Below are 11,866 nucleotides of genomic sequence, written 5' to 3' on the forward strand. Positions count from 1 at the left end.
TATCATATATCTTACCCATATTCACACATATAGAGACATATTTATCATATATAATCTCTGCAAACATTTTAAAATCATAAAGAGGAGGGACTATGTAGAGGCAGATATGTGTGCGTCATAGTAAAATGTGAGAACAACAAGAGAGACGAAAGATCAATAGTTGTACCAGTTGCGGATGTCGCAAAAAGCCTTTTAAGGAGTTGTTTTTACCATATGGATATCCCTAAGGGAGATCAGGGAGCCAGCACTTACAAGAAAAGTTGTTTAGACTCCCAGGAAATCAAATCTTGGCTGAACACACCGTTGACCTGACAGACACACGCCAGAGTCTGAAGGGGTGTTACGGTCAGGGCTGTTCTTCGCTGTTCTTCGCTGTTCTGTTGTTGTCACCGGTTCATTGGTGTCTGCTATATTTGATGCATCTTCAATAAAGTCCCAGTTGGCTGTTGATGGCTTCCGTTCTCAGTCTCTTGCTTTAAGGGTTACTGAAGTTAAGTAATCAAGTAATTATCTTACACAGCCAAACAATAATTACTCCAAGAGCACAAATTTAAATTGATCAATATAAAATATCAACCTCAAGACACAGTGTTATACTCCTTTTTCCCGGTATTGTGTAAATGAATGTGTATGAATGCCTTTTGTAATAAGTAGTATGGCTGGCTGCAGGCCGCTGTGTGAATGATGTGTGTGTGTAAGGCTCTGGGCGAAACACCAAGAGCGCTGAGCAGAAGTGAAAAAGAGGTAACCCTTAGGTAGCATCACACTAATGTGAGTTATGTCCTAGAAGTGTTTTTTAGAACTGTAATAAGTTGTGTGGAAAAGTTTGAAAATAAGATTTGTGTTCAGATCCAAAGGCGAGAATCAGGAAATGGGTTTTTTTTTGTGTGTAAAAGAGCTAAGCTTATGTATGAAGAAGTTGACTAACCGACAGCTGCGAAACAACTGGTGAAAAAAACAACAACACTTTAATCTGAACAAAACGTTTAAACACAAAGCTATCGAGCGACAATCTGAAACAATGCATCAACGCCGATAGGTAAATAGAGAAAAATTCCACAAGCTGAAAATGATCAATTATTGTACCACTTTTGAAACTGGGGAAATAATCTTTATATCTATCTAATTACAGACCGATAGTTCTTACATCACAACTTGGTAAAACTATGAAGCAAATGGTAATGGAGATATTAACTTATTTCAATAGAAAGGAGATGTAACCACTACTTGTAATGAAATAGGCAAATAAGTAATATCTTACGTTTCGGCCCTTTAAGGAGGATGATAAGCAAGACAAATGTGACTCAGTGAAAATATAAAGAATACATTTATTCTCCACAAGAAAAAACAACACAATTTACTTTTAACATGATAACTTAAATTTGGTACATAATAATAATAAAAATAGACCAATCTGAATGTACCCCTTCTTCACAGCTTGTTCAATATTTAAAAAATAAACAGAAATAATAGATTAAATTAAATTGTCCAACCTTCAGATCTTTCATTAAAACCAGGGAAGTATCACATTCACTTCAATACAATTATTTAGTCCTTCATTATTTCCCCCTCAAGTGCAAATTGTTTGTTTTCCTTGAAAGTTTAGTTCAGTTCAGTCAAGTCAGTAAGTTTCTTTTTTCCCATTCAACTATGTAATTACCGTTCTGTTAGTGGCTGCCTTTTTTTATCTGATTTTGCTTAACTGTAATCCAAGTGGAGATCTGGACTCACGGTCCAGGTCCACGTCCAAGTACTTGGAAGAAACGTGGCTCTTAGAGAGAATTTGAGAACTCAGGTGGGTTTTTGCCTGCTAATCTGCTGTTTCACATTTCAGTCCAGTAGGTGGCGGTAATTCACCTTTAAACTAGTTTGCCAACCGATAAAGAAACCAGAGGAGGAAGAAGAAGAAAACGGCAAAATAAAGAGAAGAGACCTGCTAGTTTTTCATAGAGCAGAACTACTACAAGAGCAGCATGGAGGAGAACCAGAACCCGGACTCACCCTCTGCTACCACCGATAAACAGGTCAGTTTCTCAGCCGTAAAAACTACTAAAAGGTTTCAGTGTTTCCTTCTATTTCGTCTTCGCTCTGTAGTGAAACTAGTGATACCAGACAAAGTTTAACGAAATCCCCCATAAAAACTATCTCCCTCCCGATTTATTATTCTTTCATTATTCATTATCCTGCAGTAAACCGACGATAATAAGACTGCTTTAAGTAAATATATTTAAACAGAAGCGGAGATGGCGAGTAGCTTTTGTAGCCTGAAGTCACGAGTTCTGTGGGGGGTCGGAAAAGTCTACAACTAACTTGTTGAGCACCGCCTCCATTTTAGTTAGCATTTCTTAGCAAGAGGTCCTGGCTGCAGGCCTCCACTGTGAGGTCGCTTCCGGTGCAGGCTCCACTCTCAAGCCGCCTCCACTGTGAGGCCGCTACCACCGCAGGCTACTCTCAAGCCACCGTCACTATCAGGACAGGAAATGCACGGGATACGTTTCAAAATAAAATCGCGAGTGCACTTCCGGTTGAATCGCTTTCCTCACAAAAGCATGAATTAGTAAAAATATGACGTAAAATCGATCAATTGCTATAGTATATATAAAATAAAGCTTTTGATTTGGACAATTGAAGCATTAGCCTTTGTCTTTTTCAAAACCCTTCTCATTAATGATTGCCATATATGTAGACTAATATACACTGCACTGCTTAACTGTACAACTTAGTCATTATGAAAAACAAACGATGGGTGATATGACTCTGGGCTCAATTGTCTTTGTGGCCTACTATAAAACTTAGGATCTTGAAAAGAGGTCAAATAGTTGATCAATGAAAACAATGGCAGGAATAACATTGGTCAGTGCACAAATTTTAAGTTATTACTCATATTCATAAGCCAACATCTCATAAGATGTCATAGGCCTATACATTTTATTGTGTACTATACAGTATATACAGTACTTCACTGGCTTTTCATTATCATTTAACTTTGACTTTATTGCACTGCTGTTTTACTGTATTTGTTTTTCTGTTGTATTCTGTATTTTTATTCATAACCACCATAAATTTCATGTTTGGTTATATGTCTATGCTAATTATGTTCTTGTGCTGCTGGAACACCTAAGTACCACTAGATACGACCCTAACTCTTGATATCTACAGTATAATCCAAGTGAATTATTATGTGATCAAAGAGAAAAACATAAAAAACACCAAGTCACAACATGATCAAATGTTCTGTAGCCCTTTATTTCCAAAACACAAGTCACTCATCTGTGTGACATTCACAGTAAGCCAAACTGTTTCTTTTGTCCATAATTTCTTCACAAAATGTCCACATGTCCTTAGTGGAGTAAAATGTAAATTTGAAGGGCTCCAGGATTGAGTCCTTCTCATCGTCGTCCAGTTGTTCTGTCCAAACCCTCCCATACTGCAGAGCAGCCTCAGCCTGGTTCTCCTCCCCCATGCACAGAATATCAGGCAGGTCCACTCTGGCAGAGAACAATTGTTCATTGGCCTTAACCCACTCTGCTGCATCTCTGCAATCATGGAGAATACGATCTTCAACCGAGTCCTATGGAAAAGACAGAAAGATGTGTGTACCATAGCTGCTGCACCAACAGTATCTGACCAATAGATACTGTGAAAAAGCGTACCCCTTCCACTGGTGTGTCCTTGTCGGCAGGTCTGACTGAGACCTCAGCCTGCCGCTCTTCATCCTGAAAAGATATAGATAAGCAAAATGATCAGTTGTAATATTCAAAACACAAGCTCCAAAAAGAAAAAAAAAAGAAAAGATCCCAGCAGTGCCCTCCTAGACATATTAGAGATCATGCAATCATCCAATCATGCATGATCTAGACACTTTATTTTTAAACTGCAGACAGAAGGTCTGACCTCAACTTGTGAATGGCATATTCTTTAAAGAGACCCCACAATTGCAGTACAATTGGAAAAAAGATTGGTAAAAAAAAAATAGGGAAATAGAAATGCTGGTTTCTGACCTGAAACAAAAGAAAAACTCAAATGGAACTCAAACAAAATTTAAATCTGACCTCAGTTATGTCATCCACCTTCCTTTTCATCAGCCTAAACACTTGTGGCACCTCACCTCGCAGGAGGACTTTTGATGCATCTGTCCAGTGGGTGAACAGCTTTCCATGGCTCAAAAATGATTAAACAATAGAAATAAATAAAACATTTCTTTTAACAATTTCAAGTCAATATCAAAATCTTTGCAGTCTCACCTTCCAAGGTCAAAATTTTCCATAAGGATGATACACCACCACTGTCGCAAAAGTGGCATGTCCATCTGAAAAGTGAAGATAGAAAAACAAAAGCCTCACACCATGTCATAATAAATGTTTTGTTGTTGTAATTTTGAGCTTACTTTGATTGCATGAATCAACTTACAATAGAAAAGTCATAGGGAGCATCCAGTGTGGTGTAAAAGGCATTCTAGGAATAAAACATAGTAATTTTAATTTAATGCTGATATCTGTAACGCACACAGAATTGCACAAATAATTAATATATAATAAATAATGTCCACTACCATCAACATGAAGATGCCACAGTCAATCTCGTATGGTTGTTGTGGAAAACCCTAGATATCAGTAAGAAGTCAATTATGTAATTATTGTTTTACAGTAATAAAGTATTCAACTATTAATATATACATACTTTATACTCTTACCTGAATTTGTAATCCAGTTTTCTCTGTCCATTTGCCAGGATTTAGTGACTGGGAAAGGTTTCTAAAAGACAGTTGCATTAAAAAGATAAATAATAGTAAATAATATAATTATCAATATGGGCTCTTTTCACATGCATCACTGGTTCCGATTCAGGACAGACCATCCATGCATCCCTTTCCATGCAGTCACACTCCACACATTATTTCAAAAGGCTTTTTTATGGTGCCAGTTTCTTGACTCAATTGTATGAAATATGTTAATGTTGGTAGGTCATCATGATAAATCTGTAAAACTAATATAAGATTTATAAGCATGATTTGATACACAAAACTACAATTGTACTTATGTTGCACCATAAAAAAGCTGTCACACAGATCTGAACATGACCTGGTTAAAAAACTAAATATGGAACTCTGTAGAACAGCTTTGGAACATGAACTCCAAAAAGCACACACAAGAAAAGTTTTTGTTAGTGACCTCAGCAGTTCCCTCATCTCCTTATCACCAAATCCTAATGGTGCTTCAGCACATTTGGAGTCAAGAAAGACTATTTCTCTCTGTACTGGTTTCAAAACCTGTAATTGTAGTTAGTGACATTTGAACTCAACATTGTGTGAAAGGGCAGCACAACACAATACAACAACAGTACTGTAATAGAAAATGAAGTTACTTTTGTTAACATTTGATATACATTTTCTGTGACATGCAAACCACCTGTTACAGTAAACATCACTACTTACAGAGAGAAGGAAATGCCCAGGTTTCCACACAGGAATGACAATGGCATCTCTGATTGAAGCATCATTCTAATACAAAGGAAAAGTTCAAAAGCAAACAGGTAAAATACACAAGAAATATAATCTGAATAAAATTCAGTAGGATAAGTTGCACTTACAGGTAAGCTTGCAAGTGGATCACACAATGTTGGTTTTCGCCAGGTTGGTACAACATAGAGGTCAGCAACAAAAATGGTTTTCCCCTGTGTAATACATTTAAAATGTGAGCAAATACCCATATAATATAAAAAGGAAAAGTATATTACGAAAACAATATTTATGTTTTATACCTGTGATTGAGCAATTTTCTCAAAAACTTCAAAGCACGCATTTCCTATCTGCAAACCAAACAAAAAACAAAAACTTGGCAATGACATACAAACATGATTATCTCACAATTAAAATGAGTTCAAATGTTAACTCACTTGATTCCATTTCCTTGTTCAATCCAAGCCCCCAGAAGTCAGCTCGGGTCAGGCAACTTTTTCCTGTTTTTACAATGAGCTCGCCCGCTAGGTTGTCAGTGTCCAATACGTATTTAAGCTGATTGTTGAAGAAAAAATAAATAAATCATAGCAAGCATAATATTTAAATTTATAAACATAGGAACATGGGTGGTAGGGCGTCAAGATGAGAAGCACGTATCTGTCTACTAATATATCACACAGCTGTTTCTTTCAAGAATACATACCAGCTGCTCTTGGGCAGGATGAAGCTTGAAGGTCCATGATGATCGGCATGGTCTCACATTCTCACTTTTTGTGATCATTTCACAATGTGGTCCACAGGCATTATTGTCTATTAAAAAAAGGAATTAAAACATAAAATCTTGCTGATACTATTATGTGTTGATTTAAAAAAAACAAAAAACAAAAAAAACATACTACCTACCTGTGTTTGGGTCAGTGGTGAGCACATGGAGCTGCTGAGGTGTTCCAGCTACTGCAGGATGATGCTGTGTAGGCATATCAGGTGCTGGGGGTCCTGAGGTTTAAGAAATCATTATCAGGCAACATAAGCATTATATTTCCAATTACCACAAAGAAACAAAACATATGTTTTTAAAATACTTTTTACCAAATACTGCTTGTCCAAATTTGTCCAGTGTGATGTCTTGCAAACGATGTGACTCACGTCCTCTCTGTAGTTGCTTTTCTAAAAGCTGTGCATTCGTTTTGTTGTGTTTCTCATCAAAAAAACGTGTGTTGAGGATGCCATGTTGTTGAGGAAGTACTTGTTTTTGCGCATACATGAAAAAAGTTGCTCGGCCACCTGGCTATTCAATGAACCCTGAAGTTCTGGAACCAGGTTGATCCTCCTCAACACTTCCTGTGGGTCTTTGGTATTGGCCTCATGGAATTTGTCATACAAGACATAGTGGTCTGGGGAGCCAGTGCATGGATGCCCATCTTTATCAGGATTCTGCAACATTTCAGTCAGCCATGGTAGGGAGATCTTGAGTTTGTTCTGCTGAGCTGCTGTGATGTTCTGTGGTGTCGATGCAGCCAATTTCCCTTCATGTGGTTTGAAAGGTATCACAGTTGGCCAACGTAGGTTGATATGAGTTGCCAGACCCCGAGCAAAGTCATAAACTGTAACATTTGGCAGATGTTTCCAGGATAGAAGGAGTTCAGCAAAATCTCGTGGAGACTCTGCACGAAGGTTAAACTTCAAACTGTACACCACACCATGTGGGCAGAGAATCACTGACCACCCACCTTCAATGGAAAATTGAAAAAAAATAATAATAATAATAAATGAGCAAGTAGCTAATCGTAGGTAGTTATCGTGCAGTTAAATGTGACCCTTACCAGATGCTCCCCAGATTTTCTGGAATATCTTGTCGTATGGGTGTCGTGTCTTCATCTCTTGCCTAAGTCTAAGAATCAGATCCATCCGCGATCCCTTTGCATCCAAATTACAGGCCTTGCACAGTTTACGCACAGTTGAAACCTTTTGAAATACAGACAAGAAATAAAGTAAGATGTTACTGCACAATGCAAATCAAACAAACATACATGCATACACAACAACTCTACCTTCTGCTTCATGAGCTCATCCACCAGCCGGTCCTCTGACACCATGCTGACTTCAGCTTCAGTGGAGGACTTTGCAGAGGATGCTTTTTCAAATTCTGTGTTTAACGCCATCTCCAATTTACGTGTGTTCCTTCCTATCCATGGGCCTCAGTACTCATAACTAGGTCTTACACTGAAGCTGTTCTTTGCACGACCTGTGAAAAGTACACGTGACATTCTTAATATGCTACAGTGCATTGCATCATTAAGTCAGGGTAATTACTAATTTAAGGAAACATTAATATGTACATACTTTGGACAAAGCCACGAGAAATCATCTCCAGCTGTACAGAGTCCCAGAACTCTTCAATGTTGACTTCGCCAGTGAAGTTCTCTGGGGCATCTTTAATGTCACTCACTGAAAAACAGTAATTCATTTAACTAGTTTTGAAAATACTATGATATAACTCCCTCCCAACACACAAGACACTGTGACTTACCAGGGAAGTTGAACACTCCTTTTTTGTGTAAGTCCATAACAACTACTGGAGGATATTAGCCACAGCAAACACAAGAAAAGGAGTAGTCATGGCTCGTCAATGCCTCAAAGTGGCAGTACGCATGCAGAACTGCATCTCTGCCAGGAATTGTCACCTTTCTTAGGCCTTCGATTGCATTTACTACCTTGGATACTGAGACGTTGTTCTACAGAAGAGGCAAAAACAAAACAAAAAAAAACATGTTACGTAAGATTCATAAAGACAAATATACCCACACACATATTTAAGTATTTGTCATAAAAAATACACTGTACATACCTGTAGGTTAAGTCTCAGGTATACACAAAGTTCCAGGGTCAATATTGTATGGTCATCAAAGTTATGGAGACCGTCTTGCCATTCCTGGTACCTATAAGTCATGTCACACACTGGACATCGCTGGAAATAGGTCGATACACCTGGTGTAAATAAATCATGAATATATCATTAGTTACTCTGCGAACTACCATAATAGCAGACAAAACACAAATTACTTACTTTCAATTACCCCATTCATGGTGATTATCCTGGCCTTTCTGGAGATCCTTGATGTCTCTTCAAGATTTACAGGTCCTGGACAGAGTGCACAAACTGTCTCTGCTGGCTGCAACTCTGTGACATAGTCTGTGAGTGCTTTTGGTTTTATAACGTCATCTGGCAGGTAAGCTGGAAGTTTTTTATGTCCATATATATACTGTACAAGTCGTTTGAAGACTTCTGCTGATGGTGGATAGACAGTATCTGGGTGCTTTTTTGGTGTACTGGTGCTGGTTTCCTCTGTTCTGAACACATCCGGGTTGGTTTGAAATAAATGCCATTTGCTTATGTTTTTGTGGACACATGACATCCTTGGTTTGGCACAAGGGCAATGCCATGTGTTTGCTGATGAATTGTATGTTACAAATATCCTCCCAAGGCGACTGTAATAGTGTAAAGTTGGCTCATGGACTGAAAAACAAAAGTGCTTTGAGCTTTCCTCAAATGACACCTCAACACAGAGAGGGACATGTGCTGCCTGTGCATTTTCTTGCCTTTTAATACAGGTTGACTTTTTTGGGTCACCAAAAAATTTTAAGTGCACCATATCTGATAAAATATCTTCTCTAAGGCATTCTTCAGTGGCTATGTCTGTACAGTATTGCAAAGAGCGGATGTGTTCATAGTGTGTAAAAATTAATCCACTTCGTGATGCCATTTTGGAATACTGCCTGCATTCTTCCAACTCACACTGAACCTTGTGTACTCGACCCCAGGTTTTGTTCTGTACATGTATGGGGATTGAAAAGCCATGCCCTCCTTTTTGGACTGCAGAGATCCCATTTTTGGCATCCACACAGACACTCTTTAAATTATCACTTTCTGTTACATCCTTCGGTTTCTTGGGGTGCTTCCTCTGGATGTGTTTGGCCAAGTTTCTCTTCAAACAAGTAACTGAACAGAGGGGACATTGGACCTGTTTCAGTTTGGATTTTGGACCTTGAGTCTCTTGGGAAGTATGTACAACAGAAGAGGAAACCAAAGGAGAAGACGATGTCTGTGTGTCTGCTGAGGAGTAGATGGTAGATGTTTGAATTGATTGGGCAGAGGGAATAGTACATGTGATTGTATCCTGTTGCACAAGAAGGTCTGGAGATGGGGATATTATGGTTGGTGGAAGCAGAGGAATGGATGCAGCAGACGAACTTGGTTGCAGGGAGGGCAAGGATGAATCCTGACTCTGTTTGGACTGGGCAGCAGCTGAGGTGGAAGATGGTTGTATGGGACGAGACTTTAAGTGTGCCTGCATGTCTGTCCTTCTAACAACAGTTTTGTCACAAAAAGGACAATGATAATGTCCCCCATTCCTGCAGTTCAAATTGCAGCGGCAGATCTTCTTATCTAAGAGTAAGTCCAGAAAATGTTTATATTAGACAATGACAAAAAAGTCACATGAACACACGCACACGTACATGTGTACGTGTGTAAGTGTTACACACGTATTGATGAAGAACTCAAGAAACCATGCATTTACTTACTCTGTGTATAAGCAAAATCAGCAACTCACCGCTACTCTGGACATAGATTGATTTGCTGGTGTCCCTCGATTTAAATGGCAGATGAAATCGACATTTAAACGTCCTCACTCCCCCCTGCCCCGCCCCCCAAAAAAGTCTGTACTTCCCGTCCTGACCGTCCTGACAGTGGAGGCGTCCTGACAGTGGAGCCTGCACCGGAAGCGACCTCACAGTGGAGGCCTGCAGCCAGGTGCCTCTCTTTCTTAGTGCCAGGAGAAAAAACCTTTAACTAGACCAGTTGAAAGTTACGGTTCTCCACAACATGTATTATCAATTAATAAAGAAAGAACACTGAGTCAAGCAGAGTTCAGTGGACTGTGCATCAAAAATGTGATTCAAGCAAACCGAGAGCTGTTCATGCAACAAACACACTGAATGACTGTTGGTGAATCTCATTCTTATAGTTCATCTGTTTGAGCTTTACCTGAGGTGGAACTCAGTTTTCTTTGTATCTTTCTCTTTCATGTGTTCGAGCATTTTACACAGTTAATTCCAAGCTTTCCTCTTTAAATTCAGGACTTTTACTTCATTATCTCTAAAACTTTTCTTAAAACACTAATACTAAAGTTATAGTATATTGTCTATGTTCCAGTGAGTATCGTTTTTATTTATTTATACTGAAATAACAATGTGTCTCAAAGCCTTCATCAGTTTTAATGCAAAATAAGTTTATATTCCAAGCTTTTATTAAAATACAGCTCTTCTTATTTCTTACAAGTGTCCATTTCTTCATCACAGGTTTTTAAGCTTTTTATTAGATTATAATTGGTCTGTCTTGTCTGTTTCATTTTGATAGTTAACTGGGTAATCATAAAGTCATGCAGTTTTCTTTCCAGTTCATCAACAGCATTCCAGCTCAATATCCGGATTTGCGTCATTTTCAGGCCATTACAGGATATTGTCTTTAAGCTATGGCTAGCACACATAACCAACATTAAGATTAACAGTATGGCTCCTATTGTCAGGCCTACAGTAGTTAAAATATGGGTCAAAGACATATAGGATTTTCCACAGGTCTGTAGAAGCCAATATCATAATTACTGCAGATAATGTAGTAAATTTGCCCTTTGTTTTTTAATGTAATGAGCTAATAAAACAATAATAGTCCTGAACCAATAATGTAATAACTTTTGTCCAGTAATGTAATAAGTAATAAGTCTCTCTTGGAGACTGGATCAGATAACAATATACTGATATCACTTATTAAACTTATGAAGTTTCATTTATTGGATAAAACTGTGAAAATGCATGCTCTCTCTCTCTCTCCCTTTGTTTCTCCTCTTGTCATGGTGAATCATGTTTTAAGTGCTCCATTGGTGAGGGCTTGGTATCTCTTCATGCATGAGCTTCACTCAGAGTTACTTTGACTCAGAGTTGATTGAACTAACTGTTAACACTTGTTCTGAAACCTCAGAACAAGTGTTCAGAGTTGGTCAACCCAGAGTTAAGGTTTTAGCTCAGAGTTAGTTAAACCTGCTTCCTGAAACAGGCCCCAGGTTAAGCAATAAAATTAACAGCAAACATGTACATCAAATATTTAGAATCAAACCAACTCCTTATCATTTTCAGTTATTTTTCATCTGCATCTTAGATTTTTTCCGAATTATTACCACAACAAAATACATGTCATCTGTGACACCTCAGGTTTTATTTATGCATAACACAAATAACAGTGATCCTGTGGGAAATATTTTTATGTATGCAGTAGTCCTGAGGCTTTTTGCCAGTAATGTAATAAGTTATTACATTATTGGCCTCTCCGCGTCTTCTCTCTCTCTGAGACTG

At 38.3% G+C, this 11,866-nt stretch overlaps 1 long non-coding RNA gene across 1 annotated transcript; it reads right to left on the reverse strand.

Annotated features, from left to right (window-relative positions):
* Window positions 1-5,981: 5,981 nt before the first annotated feature.
* LOC128365513 (uncharacterized) lies at window positions 5,982-6,635 on the reverse strand. Its single transcript, XR_008321808.1, has 4 exons — window positions 6,548-6,635; window positions 6,362-6,454; window positions 6,162-6,268; window positions 5,982-6,013 (listed from the first exon to the last, which is right to left on the reverse strand). It is a non-coding gene; the product is annotated as an uncharacterized LOC128365513 (long non-coding RNA).
* Window positions 6,636-11,866: the final 5,231 nt, after the last annotated feature.

Source organism: Scomber japonicus, chromosome 9 (genome assembly GCF_027409825.1).
Source record: "Scomber japonicus isolate fScoJap1 chromosome 9, fScoJap1.pri, whole genome shotgun sequence".
Classification (NCBI taxonomy): domain Eukaryota; kingdom Metazoa; phylum Chordata; class Actinopteri; order Scombriformes; family Scombridae; genus Scomber; species Scomber japonicus.